Here is a 21,772-nt window from a genome sequence, read left to right as displayed (position 1 = left end):
CTTTCTCCAGGGGATCTTCCTGATCCAAGAATCAAACCCACATCTCCTTCATTGGCAGGTGGATTCATTACCACTGAGCTACCTGGGAGGCCACAATAGCTATGAGCAGCTGAGAATAGTTAATTGCAACAGAGAGTTAGTCCTACCTTGAGCACTTTGTCAGTTACTGGTTGTAGACGACCCCTCCCCTCATATTGGAATGTATAACCAGTGAAGGGAATCCACTATTTCAAATGTGTAGAGGTTATTCACAGACTTTAATAACTAGAATATTCATCAGGACATATTGAGTGTTTTTGCAATAGTTATTAACAAAAAAAAGTTCATATATTTTAACCTGTTAATTTGAATACTTCTATAAATATAAATCACAGAAATGCTGCACTTGCCTTATTACAGAAAAGTGTACATGTCAGTGCTTATTGCAAGACATGGTAGGAGAAAAATAGGACCCCTACATTCTAATCCCCAGAATCTGTGAATGCTACCTTACATGGTAAAGTCGCAGATGGATTTAAGATTGCTAATCAACTTAAAATAGAAAAGCTATCCTGAATTATACAGGTGTGCCCTATGTAATCACAGCTTCCTTTAAATGTGGGAGAAGATGCAGAGGAGTTGAAAGACTGAGTGAGACGGCCTGAGGAAGGTTCTACTGGTCAGCGTTTGGTTTGAAGATGGATTATGTGACTGAGCCAAGTAATCTGGGCAACGTCTAGAAGCTGGGAAGGACATGAACACCAAGTCTCCTGTAGCATGTCCAAAAAGGTATGTGGTCCTGTTAACATTGTTTTTAATCCAGTGAGAACTATTTCATACTTCTGACCTCCAAACAGCAAGGTAAGAAAAATATATAGTGTTGTGGTAACTTATTATAACAGCAATAACAAAACTCTTAAAAACACAGGAGTTTTGAAATTATGATATGGAAGAATCATGCTACTGATAATGGGGATGGGAGAAGCATTAGAGGACAGATCAATGATATGTTTAATCATTGAACCTAAATGCTGGAAGAGTAAATGTTAATGTTACCATTATGTTAAAAACATGAGAAAAAATAGCTTGGTGTGTTTTGTTTCAGTGGAAGGTACTTTGTGAGTTCTAATAAATCTGAGGACCTACTAAGACATTGAGGTGAGCAGACTACAGAAAGGTCAGAATGGAGTTTCGGTTCCAGTACTGGTGTCAAAACCACATGTAAAGGGGTTGAACAGTAAATAAATGGAAGGGAATAAATGATGCAGGTAACTAAATTATTTCCAGAATATTTGCTGTGCGAAAAAAAAGCAGAATTTGGTGGTGTTCAAAGAGGTAGAAACTGCTTAATAAAATGCAAGGATGAAGTGAAGAAACCAGTACAGGGTAAGAATTTGAAGTTTAAAGGAAGGATAGGTAATTATTCAAGTTCTTAAAGGAGGTATACAACAATAACATATAGGGTCTATTACAGAAAAGATTACTACCACTGATTTAATTTCACTTGCTTTTATTAAAGATTTTATAAGTAGATTAAGATTCTGTGAAAATTAGTGGAATGATATTGGTAACTGCCTTACCATCTGTTTTGAAGTATATTTGAGGAGTTTCTAATTTAAGTTATTCCATTTTAAGTAATAAAACACGTTTATTCATTTTCCCCTTGACTACTTATGAAGAATTAGGTCAAACAAAAAGTCTCTTTTAATTGGTTACATGCTTTTGTATCTACTTTCTCAGTATTTGGCAATATTAAACACTTAAGTTAAAATAACTCGTAAATGGCCATTTTAGGATCAGATATCTTGAATTACTAATAGACCTAATATAATTGTCATAATAGGATTCATATCAAACTTCTAGTCTTTTAAATATTGTAAGACATAATTAATCTTTCTAATAGAATATTATGTAAAATATGTAAAATGTTATATATATATATGTAAGTGTATGTTTGTGTATATGTGTACATGTACGTGGGTAGGTGGGTAGGTAAGGTATAATTAATCATAAGAAGGAAGCATTTGCAGAAACTTACAGTTAACAGTTATAGATAAATGTAGTTGAGGCAAGTTGTCTATGTCTAAATCATCCTCAAACATTTAGTTGTAATCAACTTATAAAACACTATACGGGTAACTAGATGGTGAATTTAAAGTTCTGTGAAAAAATTATAAAGGAGTTTTGATATAATGAAGAGGCAAAGTAGAGCTATCTTTATACAATTATAGACAATTATAACTTAAATGCCTAGAAGTTTCTTTCCCTCCAAGACAAAGGAAACATGGTGTCCAGGATATACAGACAGCAAACCACTATGTCTACACATCATGGAAGACTGATCGTAAAATATAGTGAGGATTAACTGTCATGATGGACTAAGAAAAAAATAGTATAATCTAACAATAGTACTAGACTAGATTGGTGAGAACATAGCAGCTAGAAGTAAGTTATTTTATCCATTTCCTTAAAATGAAAGAAAGTTTTCCAACACCTTGGTCCTGAAACATCCAATAGAATCCCTATAGAAAAGAAACCTGAGTTTAAAAAAAAAGAACATTGTATCTATCCATCTATTATCTATCATCTTCATGCAGAACTCAAGAGGATGCAGTGCATCAGAAACAAACTAGAATATTAGTCAAAGCAACAGCAAAGATACATGAGCAGTCAAAAAAGGTACTGTTCAATGTTTCCTCAGATGAAACCAAGGATGAGAAATCAGGTTAATAGAAGTTGCCTCAGTAAAAATGTTACAATACCCTTTCCAGTTTGTAGACCTGAGCCAGTCAGAACAAAATCACTGACTGTTAGGCCAGGCTCTGAGGAGAAAGGACCTGCAACACCATGGTTAATATAAAGGTGGTGACTGTTTCAGTCCTTTCCCAAAGAAACCTATGGTCAATTGCTTTGGTAAGTGAATACTGGTAAAAGGTACTGTGAGCATCGTTGGAAACAAGAGTTTATGATGACATTGACTCCCAGAAACTCAAAGCATTTTCATGGCTCCCTCTTTGGTTGGGGCCATTTGGGGGCCAGATAATTAAATGGGTCTGAAAGATGCTTTTTTTTTTTTTTTTTCCCCTGGTTGCTGAATGTATAATTGGAAGAGACTTGAATGGTATTTAGTGAAACCCCATGTTAAGTTCTTGGTCTGTGGGTTAATCATCATAATGAGAAAACAAAGGAGCTGCCTCTAAAACTTGCCCCTTTCAGAGTTCAGTTCAGTTCAGTTGCTCAGTCATGCCCAACTCTTTGCAACCCCATGGACTGCAGCACGCCAGGCCTCCCTGTCCATCACCAACTCCCAGAGTTTACTCAAACTCATGTCCATTGAGTTGTGATGCCATTCAGCCATTTCATCCTCTGTCATCCCCTTTTCCTCTCACCTTCAATCTTTCCCAGCATCAGGGTCTTTTCAAATGAGTCAGTTCTTCGCATCAGATGGTCGAAGTATTGGAGTTTCAGCTTCAACATCAGTCCTTCCAATGAACACGCAGGACTGATATCCTTTAGAATGGACTGGTTGGATCTCCTTGCAGTCCAAGGGACTCTCAAGAGTCTTCTCCATAACCACAGTTTAAAAGCATCAATTCTTCAGCACTCAGCTTTCTTTATAGTCCAACTCTCACATCCCCTTTCAGAGAGGAGATAGCAAAACAAAAGGAATATCACATGCTAAAAAGTTTGGAAATTAGTGCTCCTTTTAAACATTTAATGGATGCTTGTGTGTTAGGCCCTCACTATTTTCCCATAAATTCATCAGTCTGATTCTGCACAAAACTGATGGATATAGAGACAGCAGAATACCTCAAGCTCAACTATATCTAGCCTTAATTAATAACAACTAGCCTTAATCACAGCTGAAATGGCAGATTAATACAACCTCTGGTCTGTGGTATGTTGCCACTGATTTGATGAATCCATTAAATTCAAGTTATTTCCTTTCCTTATGGGGAAAAAAAAAGCTCAAGATAGTACAGTTTCACATGGAATTCACTAAAGACATATTTATATTCTTTCCTAGGAGTATCTCATATCCACCATCCTAAAACATAGTACAAATAGATCTGAATTTCTGCACGTCCCACAGTACATCACATATCATAACCTCATGTTAATCCAGATGAGCAAGGATGCATTGCTCACACACAGATAACTAACGCACTGGAGGTCTTACAAGAATAGAAATGCTCCTAACACTGGGAGTTAAAGTTTATGAAGTTTCTGGGGCTTACCATATTTGTAAAATATTTAGGAGTCCAGATGGTGGCCTGTCAGGATATTCCATCTGAAGTGAAAAAACAGATTTTTTTCATCTTGCACTTTCCACCATGAAGAAGAAAAAAAACACTGGGAGGGCCTCTTTTGAGATTTCTGAAGCAGCATATTCTACAACTGGAAAAACCATTCCGAATCCCATGTTGCATGATGTGAAGGGCTACCAGCATTGAGTAGAGCTCAGAGTCTAAAGAGGACACTGGGGCAGGCGCAGGCTATCAGTGTTGGGAAAGGATGCTTTGTGAGGTTCTTGACAGGCTCTAGAGGGAAGATGCACAGAAGACCTGGAGTTTTGTAAAAGGGTCCTGCCATCTTGGTGCATCTGTGGACCAAGTGACAGTACTGCTAGAATTTCCCTTCATGAAATGTGATTTCTCAAATCTACCTAGTCATAAGAGTGAGTGGGTCCAGAAATAATTTGTAAAATGAAAGCTCTATATCCATTATTGAGTACGGACAAGTCAAGAATAAAAGCAAAATGCATAGATAGTAGCCCCAACTACTAAGTCATTACAACTGTTTCAGCAAAGCTTCTCTCTCATCTACTACCTGTGCTATGACCTATAAGTTGGGTCTGTTTATAAGTTCAAGCTGAAAATGATGACAAATGCTTTCTAACTCCACTCAGAAATAGCCTTGAAAGAATCAAAATGAAAATGAGCAGGATTTCATGTACTGCATTTGGTCATTCATTTCACATGGTAAGAGAAATGGCCTGAGGTTACACTACATTCAGACACATGGTCAGTGGAAAAATGACTTTGCTGAGACTCGGTCACAGACTTGGAGGAAGAAATACTGAAAGATCCAAATCTGAAACAGAAAAATGTAAATATATAGTAATGTGTGCAATGTATGAAGATCTTATAATTGCATGATAAGGAGCAACCCACAGCATCCCCTATTAAAGAGACATTCAGCAAGAAGTCCACCAGTGGCCTTCAGCCAATTTTTGTCATCAGACATCTAAATGCTGACATGATGGACACATGAACTAATTAGACATTGTGGGCAGGGAGGGAGGCTATGCGTGGATAGAAATTAATATACCTACAGCCAACACTGAATATTTAACCTGTCAATAACAGAGGCAGATCATTGCTGAATCTCCAGTATGGCGTCATTTCCCAAGGAAACTAGCCACTTAGTCACAAGTAAACAACACTGACCCCTTCTACCTTGGCATGATCAGTGATTCATTCTATTAGAATAGATACATATTCTGGGTATGCGCTTTCTTTATGCCTTTAGGGCTGTGGCCATCACTAGAATCTGAGTGCTTACTGATTGATCCACTGGCATGGAATCCCATTTAACGTGTCAGACCAGTTTAGAGCAAAAGAGGTTACAAGAGTAAGCACCATGATTGCGATCTAATACTGTATAGGAACACCTTGCTGAAGGCATATAGTGCCAGCTCCGTAGTAACACTCCACAAGGATGGAGAACTGTGCCCCATGATGCATTAGTATCTGTATGTCTTCTGTATGGCATTCCCCGTCGGGAGAGTACATAAATCCAGGAACCAAAAGATGGAAATACAAGGAATTCACTTGCTATCAGTCCTCATTACTGACTTGAAATGTGTGCTTTCCATTCCCACGGTGCTGATCTCCATGGGGTTAGAGACCTGATTCCCACAGTGGGTGTAATTCTGCCAGGTGTTGCAGCCAGAGTGTGATTACACTATAAGGCTTGCTCATTTGGGGATTCTTGTGTCCAGGGGCCAGCAGGCAAGGAGAGAAATGACTATCTTAGTGAATACAATTGATCTTAACCATCATGAGAAGGCAGAGCTACTCTTAACACAGTGGGCCTAGTGTGGAATGTGGCTGTCAGCCAAGTTTGATATGTGAGTGCTTCATGCTAGTAACTTCCTCAGCCAGTTCTGATAGTAAATGAACAAGGATAGTACCCAACACTGTATCATAGGAACATTAATAATGTATATTTCCTGAATGACTCCCTGTCAGGGATGGTATTAGGGATTTCTGTATGGATTATTAGGGACAACAGTCTGCAACCTTTTTGGCACCAGGGACTGGTTTCATGGAAGGCAGTTTTTCTGAGGAAGACAGGGGTGCTTCAGGCAGTAATGCTAGCAATGGGGTGGAGAGTAGCAGATGAAGCTTCACTTGCCTGCCACTCACCCCCTGCTGGGGGACCCTGTTCCTAACAGGACCTCAGCCCAGGGGTTGGGGAGCCCTGATTATAGAGACTAAAGAGGTTAAATCAATGGGCATAAGGTCACACTCTAAGGGCAGGACCGTTTTTTCTATTGAGGCAGACTCACTCCATATATTAAGCACAAATTGCTGAAGTAGGTGTGTAAACCTAGCAAGCAGTATTCATAGTCTAATGCCAGAGCAGGCATATCAGCCAAACATTCTTGCATAGAATTTCATGAGTATTGCTTATGGTTATTGGGGTTTATCATATATTGAATCAGAAGTTGCATGTTATGTGATACAGAGTCCTTACATCCCAAAACAACTCTTTCCATTTAGTATCAATTACTTGACACCCATATCAGAATTTTCTGACTTGAGGTGTTCCTAACAGTACAATTGAAGAACAGTACAAAAGATCAGGACATCCATTTTGACCATATATAGAAATCTAAGTTGATTTCCTCATTTTCACCCAATGTGGAATGCTAAACTATGAATTTATTAGAAATGCAAATTTGTTGGTGAAAAATCTTTGTCATTTCTCCCATTTGAATTCTTGTACTCTTTCTAAATGATTTCTAATAATTCAAAGAACTGAAAGTGATGCTTCCTCTACCTTCCTTACCTCAAAGTGAAATGCAAGGCCCTAGGTGCTGCCAGAATGCCTACCACTACTAAAGGCTCCAAACCTAGTTTCAAAATGTAACGGCACAATTGCCTTTTTGGCCTTATTTTTTAAAATTGTAATATAAATTTCAGACATGTCATAGAATATTTTACAGATATAGAAAATACAATGCCCAATACATTTTCTTTTTTTGTGATGGCAGCGATTTTAAAATGACACACAGTGATGGATTAGGAAAGAATGTATTGACCATTACAGCACTATGTGTGATGAAAACAACAATGTTATGTGGGAAAATTATGCATGTGAATAACTGAGAAGAGGTAAATCTAAGAGAAGGAAAATGATGGAGCAATGCTTAAAAACAAGAAAACATTACTAAATCGTCATAATCTTCACAATTCAAGATTCTTTTACAAAACCAGAGGAGAGTAGAAACCTCGTGCTTTCTTAAGATCATTTCAGGTTTAAGATTTTCCTTTCTTTTGACTGACTATTCATTGCAAAGAGAAATACTCTTTTCAAGAGTTTTTCTTATCTTCCACACATTGTGAAATCCTAGCAGTCATTTTCTCTTTTAAACTTTGTTCCATATAATTGGATTAGTATCATTCTATAATGCATTTAAATATCAAATTAATCCACTCCGTGCTACTGGGGGTTGATTTCTTGGTTTTCTTTTTAAGAAACTGTCAGATGTTTCTGTATTAGCAAGGGAAAGAATGATGTCACAGACATTTGTAACATACATTTTTAGATATTATGACTATAGTATCCTAATTCTGTCTGATTACAAATACTCTTCTTTTACGTTTAAAGCTCTGCACATCTTGAAGATTCCAAAAACACATATACAAGGCTAAAGGCAAAAATAATACGTAATGATAGTTATTCAGAATTGGTCCCATGGCACCAAAAAATGGAGACAGCCTTGTCAAAGGAAGTCAAGTGCTTTCTTTCCTGGAAAGATTTGCAAGGCGGTGGTTTAGCTGCTATGTCATGTCCAACTCTTGGCGACCCTATTGGACTGGTAGCCTTCCAGGCCTCTCTGTTCAAGGGATTTTCCATGCAAGAATACTGGAATGGGTTGCCATATCCTTCTCCAGGGGATCTTCCCCCCACCCAATGGGTCTCTTGCATTGCAGGTGGGTTCTTTACCAACTGAGCTTCCAGGGAAGCCCTAAAGATTTACAAAGGGGCCCCTAAAATTATTAGGGATAGAGTGACCATTGTTCCATGAATCTTAGAACATCTTCTTGATATACCACTGGTGTAGAAATTATATAAAAATAGATTAGTAGAATATTAGTTAAGAAACCAAATCATCATGGATTTTCAGGGTGCCAGAAAAATTTCCTAGCTTAGATTATAAATGAATGTTAGCTTATTTGGTGACTACAAATGGAAACAAATGATTCCTCCTGAGACAAAGGATAATTCTCATTTTCTCCTCACAAAGTGTGTAGTTGCATTAATCGGGTAGCTATTTTTCTGTATTAAAAAACCACATTAATTGTCATCCTACATGTAAATGGCAATAGAATATTTTTTAAAAATAATATATTTTTTAAACTCAAATTCCATAAAACCTTCTTTTTCCCCAAAACTAAAATTTAACTGTTTTTTAAATCAGAATCTGTTTCAATTTCTGGGTAAGATTATATGAGTTGGGAGTTAACAGTAGCTAGAAAAGTACCATAAATCCTATGGTGACTTGAGAGATATTTACTTTATCCTTAAGGCAATTGATTCATCTTATAACTAATTTAGAGTTAGCCCTCTTTATTTTCTATTAATGTTTTTATTAGATGATTAAACTGGTATCTTTTAAAAGTCACTGAAATGTTCTTTTATGTATAAACCTGGTGACTGGTAGTATCTGTTCATGATACTTAATGTTTCTTAGTACTGGATACATAGCTAATCTAGCTAAGTCCCTAACCTTACTGTTAAGTATAGGTATGCGACTGAATTCTAGTCTTTGAAATCTGGGCAGAACTGGTAGGAATTATGTCACTGCCTGGCCCTCTAAAACTTTCCCAGGGTGTTGGTGTTCCTTCTTTTCTGGTGAACTTGGAAATGTCCTTTTGAAGAAGATGGACCATGATGTAGAAGGAAACTGTTTCACTGAATCATTGCTTGCTAAATAATTGCCTAACAACCACAAACATCTGTTTTGTACTGCATGGGAATAAGAAATATATTTCTATTGTGTGAAGTCATTGAGACTTTGGAGTTTGTTACAGCAGCTAACATTACTTTAGCTGATGTATACTACAAATTCCAATGCCCCTTCAGTAGGCAGCATAATACCCCTGCCAACTCAAAACTGTCAATGTTCTCATCCCAGAAACCTTTGAATATGTAATCTTATATAGATAGCCAAAGGGTTTCTGGAGATGTGAATAACTTAAGGGCCTTAAAATGGGAGACTATTCAGGTCATACAAATGGGTCTCAGTAATCTCAAGGGTTCTTATAAGAGGGGGTCATGAGTACCATAATAAAAAAGAGATGTAACAACGGAAGCAAAGATTGAAATTATGCAGGGCTGCAAGTCAAAAAATAGGGGCAGATTCTAGAAACTGGGAAAAGCAAATGAATGGACTATTCCTAAGAACTTCCAGAAATAATATATACCTGCCAACCCACTTCAGACTTCTGACCTCAAGATAAGATAGTGGTTCTAAATAACACAAACTTACTAAGTTTATCATATCTTTTTGCCTTTTCATACTGTTCATGGGGTTCTCAAGTCAAGAGTACTGAAGTGGTTTGCCATTCCCTTCTCCAGTGGACCACATTTTGTCAGAACTCTCTACCCTGACCCATCTGTCTTGGGTGGCCCTACATGGCATGGCTCATAGTTTCATTGAAAAGCTATGACAAGCCTAGAAAGCATATTAAAACACAGAGACATTACTTTGCCAACAAAGGTCTGTCTAGTCAAAGCTATGGTTTTTCCAGTAGTGATGTATGGATGTGAGAGTTGGACCATAACGAAGGCTGAGCACCAAAGAATTGATGCTTTTGAACTGAGGTGTTGGATAAGACTCTTGAGAGTCCCTTGGACTGCAAGGAGATCCAACCAGTCTATCCTAAAGGATATCAGTCCTGAATATTCATTGGAAGGACTGATGCTGAAGCTGAAGCTCCAATAGTTTGGCTACCTTATGCAAATATCTGATTCACTGGAAAAGACCTTGATGCTGGGAAAGATTGAAGGCAGGAGGAGAAGGGAACAACAGAAGATGAGATGGTTGGATGTCATCACTGACTTGGCAGACATGAGTTTGAGCAAGCTCCGGGAATTGATGATGGACAGGGAAGACTGGTGTGCTGCAGTCCATGGGGTTGCAGAGTTGGACACGAATGAGCAACTGAAGTGAACTGAACTTAGTTTGTGGTAATTTGTTATACAAACACTACAAATTAATATAAATATTAAATATTTAAATATATTAGAAAACATAACTACTTAAATGCATATTTATGGACAATGAATCCAAGTGTAGCTTCATAAGTATATATATTAGAAGATATGTATTGGGCGCTTCTGAGATACAGTTTCTCCATGGATTATGCCATAAATCTTTATGGTGTGTTTTAGGAGATACAATTCACGATACTAGAGTTGATGAATTTTTCTTCACAGAGCATACATATTATATTTACAGAATTCTCTTATTAATCCTTTTATCTTCTGCCTTTATTTACTGTATTTGAATATCTTCAACACAACTAGAACTCACAGGTATTTGTTTCTAATTCATTGATTATCTGGACCTTGAACGTATACGTCTAAAAGACTTTTGGAACTTACCTGTTTAGAGGAACTGTAGCCATTTTGAACTAAATATATCTAAAACATATTGCTTCTTATATCATTTTTTCCTCTAATGAATTTTTCATTCAGTTAATGGCTTCACTGTATACTCAGCCATTCAAATCAGGAACCTAAGAATTTTATTTTGATTCATTCCTCATATACAGTCCTGTATATTCTTCTGCCCTACTCTAGTTGGTAACTGTTTTCCCACAGTGGTAGACATTAGCAATTGTGAAACTACCTATATATTTAACTAGGTTTTCACGTATGGTTTGCCCTTGAACAACATGGGTTTGAACAGTATAGGTACATTGTTGTTGTTGTTTTTTTCCCCCCCACCAAATACACATGATAGCTCAGTTGGCAAAGAATCCACCTGCAATGCAGCAGACCCTGGTTTGATACCTGGGTCAGGAAGATCCACTGGAGAAGAGATAGGCTACCTACTCCAGAATTCTTTGGCTTCCCTTGTGGCTCAGCTGGTAAAGAATCTGCTGGCGATATGGGAGACCTGGGTTTGATCCCTGGGTTGGGAAGATCCCCTTCAGAAGGGAAAAGCTACCCATATTGGTATTCTTGCCTGGAGAATCCCATGGACTGTATAGTCCTTGGAGTCACAAAGAGTCTACTTTCACTTTCACTTTTTACACACTATAGGATCTGAGGTTGGTGAATCTGCAGATGTGGAGGGCCAGCTGTACAGTTAGGCTCTGATTTTCAGCTGCGGGGAAGGTAGCCAATTCACCTAAACTTTGTGTTGCTCAAGGGTCAACTGTATAAGTAAAGATTAGATAAAGAAGATTAGGTTTCTCACTTTCAGAGAAAAAGTTACAATATAGGGGAAACGCTAGAATGAGCTGTTTGGCACCAAACTGAACTCTGAGATGTCAAAATGAATATATATATATACATATATATTATACTGTATAATATATATATGCACATTATGTATTCTATACACACACATACCACTATATATACATATACCAGTATCCAGATAGATAATACATATATATAAATATTTGTGTATTAACATACATTTCTTAGCTCTGTCCACTAAGGGGGCCTTGGAGGGGCATCACAACAGAAAAACACATCTAGCACTCAGATGTTGGTTTCTAAATATACTTTTGAAATAAAAAGGGCTATAGTTTCTTTGCTAATCCTAAAATACTATAAAATAAATAATGAGCCTGGAACACATTTTGGTAACAAAAATAAGATGTGCTTCAAAAATGAGAGCTTTCCAAGATGATACAGGAGCCAATCTGAGAGACACAATTGCCAGTCCTGGAGCAATTTGTGAAACAAATCAGTAACAGGTGAATGATTCTAACCTTAACAATAAAATAAATATGTCTGAGCCCTTTCTGGTTTAAAATAACAAATGTATAAATGAGGAAGGGGCTCCTTTTTCTTTTCTTTCTTTTTTTTTTTTTTTTTTACAAAATAATTCTAATTAATAAATGTGGAAGAAATAAGAGAAATACAAAATGAACTTTAGAACATGACATTAATAATTATTACAGGAAGACGAACTGAATTACTATTATAATAATAGATTTATTAGGTAATTTGAGGCTTTGGAAATGTTATCAACCTTCTAGTTATAGTCTGATGGTTTTAATATATGTCCACATGTTCTGCAAAGTGAAGCTTAATTTCCTTCCTCTTGAATAAGGGCTGGATCTTTGACTCATTTCTAATGAACAGAATTTGAAAGGAAAAGACATAACTTTCCAGTAGAGAAATGTTGCAGCCATGACCTCAGCCAAGTGATTAAGATTGGCATAATCAGTAATAATGCATTGACATTATGTATCCCGTGATATAGTGGTATGAAAAAAGATATTTTGCCTCTGTAACATGCTTCCCCTAAACCCACAATAATCAGTTTTATCATGCGATGACATCAGACAAACCCATATCGAGCAACATTCTTTAAAATATATTATCAATACTCTTCCAAATTGTCCATGTCATCCAAGACAAAGATCAAGGAACTGTCACAGATAGAAAATAACTAAACAGATACATCTGAATAGAAAAAGTATTCTTGATTCAACCCTGGAGGGGTGAGAAGGGTATTAATGCAAAAACTGAAGAAATTCTAATAAAGTCCATAGTTCACTCAACAATGATATTGTGATTTTGAGTTCCTAATTTTAATTAATCATTAACAATGTTACATAAAATGGTGACATTGGGAGGAAGTTGGTTGCAAAGGTATTAAGGAACACTATGTACTATCTTTGCAACTCTGCTGGAAGTCTAAAATTATTTCAAAATAAACTTATACATATCATATAGAAACAAGCTACTTCATTAACCTTAGTGAAATCCTGTTCTTGTCTCATTCCTACTTCTGCTAGATGCACTGAGGTCCTTATCAATTCTTACTGATTTTTAAAATTAACTTCCATGGCCTCTATATCTCTTACCTTGTGCTTCTCTACTCTGTAGTACATACTCCCAGTGCAAATTTTGTCACATACAAATGCAATAAAAATATTTTCATGAATTCTCACAACAGTGTCCCATACCTTTCATTACCAATCGCGTTTTCAACTTTTTTCCCTCTGGCATGTTGAATATCTTTTCTGGTTCTTTGCATCTGCCAATCTCTTTCATACATCCATTGTCTCACATCAGAGATTCCTTCTGCCAAAAATATTTCCTTTAGCTCTTTAAGTAGATAATTCCTCCCTCCCCAGAAGAAAATTTTGCTCAGTAATATTAATTCCTAGAATACTTTCTTGTCATCACTAGTATAATTTGTATTTTTCTCTGGAACCCTGAACATAAATCTGTTAGTGACAGGGATGTATCATATCCATAACTCCTTCCTTAAGCCTAGAAATAAATGTATTCAACAAAGTTTAATTTAGAATGTTTTCATTACTTTTTCCTTTCCTTTTATTTTTACTTTTTTAATGGGATAATAGTTGCTTTATGATGTCATGTTAGTTTCTGCTGTACAACATGAATCAGCTATATTTATTCATGTATCCCATCCTTCTTGAGCTTCTCTCCCATCACACTCATCCTGTCTCTCTAGGTTGTCAGACAGCACTGATCTGAGCTCCATATGTTATACAGCAGCTTTCCATTGGCTTTCCCCTTCTTGACAGACTCGAGGTTCATCCACATCACTACAACTGGCTCAATTCATTCCTTTTCATGGCCAAGCAATGTTTCATTGTATACAGGTGCCACAACTTCTTTACGCATTCATCTGTTGATGGAGATCTAGGTTGCTTCCATGTACTAGCTATTGTAAATAGTGCTGCAACAACATTGGGAGTACATGTGTTTTTGTTTTTGTTTTTTTCAATTATGCTTTTCTCAGCGTATTTGCTCACTAGTGGGATTGCTGGGACATAAGTTCATTTTATTTGTAGCTTTTTAAAGAATCTCCATACTATTCTCCATAGTGGCTGTTTCAATTTACATTCTCACCAACAGGGCAAGAGGGTTCCTTCTCTATATCCTCCCCAGCATTTATTTTTTGTAGGTTTTTTGATGATGGCCATTCTGAGCAGTGTGTGGTGATACGTCACTGTAAAATGATCAAATATATATTAAAAATAAACTCAAATGGAAAGAAAGCAAATCTATAATGCAGGAAAAGTGTAAAACAAAAGTAAAATCATATGATTCTATAAAGAACATGCCTGTTTAAAAATGTTCAAATGTTATCAGGAATCTGGACTAAGATGATAGAAACCATTTAAGAATATCATCTGTTAAAATACACGTAGCAGGGGAGACACTGCTTCAGGAAAGATCTTCAATGTTCTCCTTATTTGTTGCAAGTAATAAATGCTTCCTTCTCCTGCTTAAAAAATATACACATAGCTTGAAAACATCTTGTGAAGAAACTAACCCAGACAGCATTGTGCTGTAGAACCATAGACATTGCTGCGACAGAGGAATCAGATATATCTGTCTGGAAACATTAGAGTTCTACAGCCTGAGAGTCAAGTGCCAAATGTCACAGGATCACCTTCCCTCTTTGAGAACCACAAGGAGTCCGCAATTCAAAGTGCATCTTTATTTTCGAAGATTAGGGTCCCAGAGGATTCATTCTGAAGGCTTTTAAGGCTGCTATTGATTCTATTGGGAAAACCTGGAGAAGTCATTCATCTTCAGTGACTCAGGGTCAGCAATGAAATTTCAGGGAAATAGCGTGAAAGGCATTTTATCTCAGGAGTGGATGGGACAGAGCCAGCTTGAGTAAATCCCTCTTAAACTGGCAATTTATGAACCAGTTCATGTCAGTCATTTCATAGGCAAGTGTTCATAATTTTTTAAGTTGACTTTTAAAAAGAATTTTTTTTTTGCCCCACTTACTGTACATGGACTATCCTGCATTAATGTTTATGAAGGCCTTTATATGTAGTGTTAAAATTTTGTCTCGTGTGTAAATTTGATTGCTCTATGTGTTGTGTTGAAGAAAGTCATGCTGAGAGTGTCAAGACAAAGGCTGAGGCAAATCTTAAATTATTGAATTCATTTTCTTAGTTTTATACAGTAAGATTGCCATGGAAACTGGTAAAGAGCTAAATTACTTGTTGATTCTGTTTATGCCTTCTCTTCTGTTCTCTTATTCTGATGCTTAAGGGAGAATCTGAAGAGGTAGGATTCTACATCTTTATCTCCCTTTAAATGCAGAATACTTCCTTATAGACTCTAATGTTAGTGCCGTTTTTTTTTTTAACTTTTAATTTAAAATGGATTTTATATGAGACCACATTTGTTTCAATGACTTGGGTTCATGATTTTTTCTCATCACAGAATTGTAAAATTTGGAGGAACACAAAATAGAGCTGATATACCAGCTGCTGAGGGCAATGCAATTGTGGTGTACCTGAATTCAAAGCTAGATGCCCAGAGTAAGTGTGTATGAATTAGCAGCCAGTAACGACTCCCACTGCCTGATCTTAAGCATAACAAACTAAATAAAATGTGATTGATTTTTTTTTTCTGATTGGATGACTATCCTTAGCAAAGGTACAAAAATTGTATTACTAATTATTTACAGTAGCACACTGCTGAAATGCAGCTGTTGAAACATTCAGGAAGGACAATGTACACAAAACAAAAGGGTAACCATTGACTTTAAAAAAATAATACAAGACTGAATTGAGTGGCATAAGGGTTATTCTGATGGTATTATTCAGAGGACTAGAAATGGTCAAAACTGGAGTGAAGGATTTGAGAATCGAATGTAAAGTGACAATTCAGTGTCCAATTATGAAAAAATTTTAAGTGCGTTAAAAAGAGATACTTGGTGGAAAAGATGTATTGTGGATGGTGAGTGCTTTCTCTTTCTAATGCGTAGACTACCCAAGGGATATATTAGTATAAATGTGATATCTCTGTTCAGAGAATGATATCTCTAGAGTAAGAAATCTAAATAAGCCAAGAAAGGTCATCCCAGGAGAGGAAGTAGTTTAAGGAGATAAAACCCACTGGGAATTAGCAAAGTCCATGAGGTAGAAACAGAGGAAATCTAATAATGGAAGAATGAATGAATAAAAGTATTATATATAAATTATATATTTGTATCTGCATCAATTAAAAATAACTAGATTTACATATACTCACATTAACTGAACTCAAATATATATGTTGAATATAAAAGGAAGAAAAAAATTTATAGCATAAAAACAGAAGCATATATTTTTGGGAGTACATATCTTGAAATAATACTGTAGTGGTTGAATGGGAGAAGATAAGATGAAATTGGAAATGGAATATAAAGTGGGAAAAATACCGAATTATGTAAGTTCATGGAAATGATGCTTTGTTAACATATAGTGAGACAATCAGCTTTGACCTAAAAAAAGGAATGCATTGATTTAAAAGATATTTTGAATATTAAAGACAGAATAAATTTAACAGAAATGAAATGTCCTGTACTCCTCTATTGTGAATAATAAAAAGGGACCACTTAGAATAAGAATACACCGATGAGTTGAAGCAGAGGCTGGGATTGCTACATTTGATGTTTAGCACAAAGTAACAAGATCAAATTGCCAACATCCACTGGATCATCGAAAAAGCAAGAGAGTTCCAGAAAAACATCTACTTCTGCTTTATTGACTATGCCAAAGCCTTTGAGTGTGTGGATCACAATAAACTATGGAAAATTCTGAAAGAAATGGGAATACCAGACCACCTGACCTGCCTCTTGAGAAACCTATATGCAGCTCAGGAAGCAACAGTTAGAACTGGACATGGAACAACAGACTGGTTCCAAATAGGAAAAGGAGTATGTCAAGGCTGTATATTGTCACCCTGCTTATTTAACTTACATGCAGAGTACATCATGAGAAATGCTGGGCTGGAGGAAGCACAAGCTGGAATCAAGATTGCCGGGAGAAATATCAATAACCTCAGATATGCAGATGACACCACCCTTATGGCAGGAAGTTAAGAGGAACTAAAAAGCATCTTGATAAAAGTGAAAGAGGAGAGTGAAAAAGTTGCCTTAAAGCTCAACATTCAGAAAACAAAGATGATGGCATCTGGTCCCATCACTTCATGGGAAATAGATGGGGAAACAGTGTCAGACTTTATTTTTTGGGGCTCCAAAATCACTGCAGATAGTGACTGCAGCCATGAAATTAAAAGACGCTTACTCCTTGGAAGGAAAGTTATGACCAACCTAGATAGCATATTCAAAAGCAGAGACATTACTTTGCCAACAAATGTCCATGTAGTCAAGGGTATGGTTTTTCCAGTAGTCATATGTATGGTTGTGAGAGTTGGACTATGAAGAAAGCTGAGCACCGAAGAATTGATGCTTTAAACTGTGGTGTTGGAGAAGACTCTTGAGAGTCCCTTGGACTGCAAGGAGATCCAACCAGTCCATCCTAAAGGAGATCAGTCCTGGGTGTTCTTTGGAAGAAATGATGCTAAAGCTGAAACTCCAGTACTTTGGCCACCTCATGCAAAGAGTTGACTCATTGGAAAAGACTCTGATGCTGGGAGAGATTGGGGGCAGGAGAAGGGGATAACAGAGGATGAGATGTCTGGATGGTGTCACCGACTCGATGGATGTGAGTTTGGGTGAACTCCGGGAGTTGGTGATAGACAGGGAGGCCTGGCATGCTGCGGTTAATGGAGTCACAAAGAGTCAGACACGACTGAGCAACTGTACTGAACTTAACTGAACAAGGACATGACTCTGTGTGAGGGAAGCCCTTGCCCTTGTGTGGAGACTCCAGGGGTTGGAGGTCTTAGAAGGCAGATCTCAGAATTTTTATGATATACCTTTTCCTCGCCTCCTTATTTTTGTGCGTTCTAATATCTTGTACTTTCGTTCAAAGAGGGAATCTATCCTCTGCCATATTTATTGGGATGAGAGGGCATGGACAGTTGTGCCTTAGGCAGAGCCCAGCATAGATTTGAGCAGTTTCACTGTGCTGGTGCATCAGGCCTAGGAGGCTGGTATGAACAGAAATTAAACTGATCTTGGCTCTAAAATGCATGCTCTCTTTCTGAGGTGGGCTGTCTTGGTCCTGAGATGGAGCCTTCTAATGTGTGCAGAAATGCTGAGAGCTTGCCCAGCTGCCTATCTACAAAGCTGCATTCATCCAGAAGGGACAGCTTTTTTTTTTTTTTCCTAGCTACCACAAGAGTGGTAATTGGGTTCTAATAGTCCTGAGTTGAAATTGAACCAAAAAAGTATGCTGATGATTCTGTGTAAATTAATTCTGTGAGATTTTGCTTATTATTAGCAAATAGAGGACAAATTAATGCCTGGAAATGGAAGTTCAAGAGGAATTGACTAACAGGAGAGTTTTAACTGAGTTCTGTCAGGTCATAGTCATAGACCTATGCTCTTATGTCTGTCACGTTGGAACTAAAGGGAAAATGGTTCTTTTTTGATCATTTGAGTGTAGCTTCTTTCACAATTGTCCCCATGTGTGCTCACTTGCTCAGTTGTGTCTGATTCTTTGCGGCCCCAGGGACTATAGCCTGCTAGGCTCCTCCGTCCATGGAATTTTCCAGGCAAGAATATTGGAGTGAGTTGCAACCCACTCCAGTACTCTTGCCTGGAATATCCCATGGGCAGAGGAGCCTGGTAGGCTGCAGTCCATGGGGTCACTGAGGGTTGGACACGACTGAGCGACTTCACTTTCACTTTTCACTGTCATGCGTTGGAGAAGGAAATGGCAACCCACTCCAGTGTTCTTGCCTGGAGAATCCCAGGGAGGGGGAGCCTGGTAGGCTGCTGTCTATGGGGTCGCAAAGAGTCAGACACGACTGAACCAACTCAGCAGCTGCAGCAGCAGCCATTTCCTATCCAGGGGATCTTCGCTACCCAGGGATCAAACCTTTGGTTAGATCTTGCATCACCTGCATTGGCAGGAAGGTTCTTTACTGCTAGTGCCGTCTGGGAAGCCCCAATTCTCCCCAGGTGTCTCCTAAAGACTTTGTAGTGCTGAGCAAAAAGGACTGGGAATAAAGTAATTTAGCACCTCACCTTTGAAGTCAATCAGTTTGTGCTTTCCATTATCATAAAAATATATTTAAAATCAATTAAGGAGAAAAAATTTAAAATATTATACTTTAGAAGGAATTGTAAAATAGTCTTGGAATGGAGAAAGCTTTTCCACACAACACAGTAATCTCCAGAAATCATAGAAAGGGAAAAAAGTAACAGAATAAAATGTATAAAATTGTCTTTTATATGAGGAAGCATACTATTAAATAAACTTCATAGACAAGTATACACGACAATAATAATTAGCACATATACAACAGAAATGAATTAATTACCACAATACATGATATTTTTGCAAGTTGATAGAGTGAAACACTGCTCAAGAGGGAAATGGAGTCTTACTTAACTCCACTAAAAAACAGCCTGAGTCTGGTTTCAGTTGCAGTGTTTTATTGTAAGACACAATCTCAGGGCAGAAAGATTGGGAGCAATAAGAAATCAAATAGGGAGAAGAAAATCAAGAACAAGTTTGCTTATTGCTGATGTGATTGACAGTTGAGCATGTTGGCAGCTTGTGAGGTTGAGAGAAACTAATAAGGAATATATAACAAAACGCTCAAAGAAAATAAACAGAAGAATCATCAAAATATCATAAAAATTGACAGCAATCATATGAAAAGAGACTCACCTTCACTAAAATCAGAAAAAAAATGCTATTGAGTATAATATATATCCATATCAGGTTGACAAAATTTGAGTGGCATCACTATTAAAAATATGTATAAAAGTTTTCCTTATGTAAATTGGTGCAGCTTTCTTGGACAGCAAAGGCACTATGTATCATATATCAGCTCCATAATCATGGTTAATCGAACATTAAGAAAGCTAGGGAACAGGTTAGACAGGAGCTCTGAATTTTCATGCCAACCCTCTGTAAACCTAAAATGCATTCAAAATGAAAGTTCAAATAAAGTAACATACAGTACCTTCAAACAAGGAATCGATGCCTCATGATATCTATAAAATAATTGAACAAATATGCAAATGCAAAGCTATATAATTCAGTGAAGACCTATTTGTAATAGCAAAAAAAATTACTTAGGGACAACTAATAGCTATCAGTAGGGGCTTCCCTGGTGGCTTAGATGGTCAAGAATCTGCCTGCAATGCCAGAGACCTGGGTTGAGAAGATCGCCTGGAGAAGGGAATGGTGACCCACTCCAGTATTCTTGCCTGGAGAATCCCATGGACAGAGCAGCCTGAGTCAGACATGACTGAGCCACTAACAGTTTCACTTTCACAAGATCTATCAGTAGTGGCATGTTTAAATAAAATAGATTATTCATTCTCTGGTATATTACATCATAGTTTCAGAAATGGTCTCTCTGTACTGAAATATAAGGGATTGTCTCCAATACAGATTTCTAACTGGCAAAAAAGTTGACTAAAACACATGCTATTTATATAAAAATTTATATGTAAAATCCACAAACAGCTGTAAATATATCTTAAATACATATTCCAAAGTAAAATAACCCCTATGAAATAAGTATATACTGTATGATTATATGATTATAGGGTAAAGCAAAATTATAAACAGACCAATGTTTATCAGGAGTTTTTTGTTGGAGGTGGGGGTTGACAATGCTAAATAGATGAGAACAGAGAAAGTTATAGGGCTGTAAACCTATTTTGCATGATACTATAATGGTAATATATGACAATGCATTTGTCAAGACCAAATAAACTTCACAGAACTGAGTAAATTTTAATGTATGAAAATTTTAAGTCATTTAGGAGATTGGCAAATCTCAAACTGAAATATAGACTGGAAAAATATCTAAAAAATAATCTAACTGGAATAGAAATCTATGCCAGAACCTCACTGAAAAGGATGTGGGAAAGGTGCTGACTTTGAGATGAATAGAGACTATAAGTCTACAGGCAAAGGAAACTACATATTCATTGTACTCTAATTGATAAATAATTCTTTGTGATGGTACAGGTTAGCAATTCTGAAACCACTATGCAGATACTAGAATTAACTAAGTAAATGGATGACATTTTCTCACTGTTGGAGTGGGAGGTTACAGATAAGCAAGGGGAAAAGAGTAGAATGACCCGTGTGATAATGGGTTAGAGATAAAGACTTCAGTATGAGCTTAGTTGACCTTAATATAGATACAGATGGATCAGATCAGAACAGATCAGATCAGTCGCTCAGTCGTGTCCGACTCTTTGTGACTCCATGAATCACAGCACGCCAGGCCTCCCTGTCCATCACCAACTCCTGGAGTTCACTCAGACTCACATCCATCGAGGCAGTGATGCCATCCAGCCATCTCATCCTCTGTCGTCCCCTTCTCCTCCTGCCCCCAATCCCTCCCAGCATCAGAGTCTTTTCCAATGAGTCAACTCTTCGCATGA

At 37.2% G+C, this 21,772-nt stretch overlaps 1 protein-coding gene across 1 annotated transcript in view; it reads left to right on the top strand.

Moving 5' to 3' along the window:
* Window positions 1-628: 628 nt before the first annotated feature.
* The window catches only part of LOC129657463 (uncharacterized), a 99,621-nt gene continuing 78,477 nt past the window's right edge, over window positions 629-21,772 (top strand). The window contains exon 1 of the mRNA XM_055587654.1: window positions 629-768. The gene's annotated coding sequence lies outside the window, so the exon portion shown is untranslated. The remainder of the gene's footprint in view (window positions 769-21,772) is intronic.

This window comes from Bubalus kerabau, chromosome 7 (assembly GCF_029407905.1).
Source record: "Bubalus kerabau isolate K-KA32 ecotype Philippines breed swamp buffalo chromosome 7, PCC_UOA_SB_1v2, whole genome shotgun sequence".
Taxonomy (NCBI): domain Eukaryota; kingdom Metazoa; phylum Chordata; class Mammalia; order Artiodactyla; family Bovidae; genus Bubalus; species Bubalus kerabau.
This window is presented reverse-complemented; position numbering and strand designations above follow the sequence as displayed.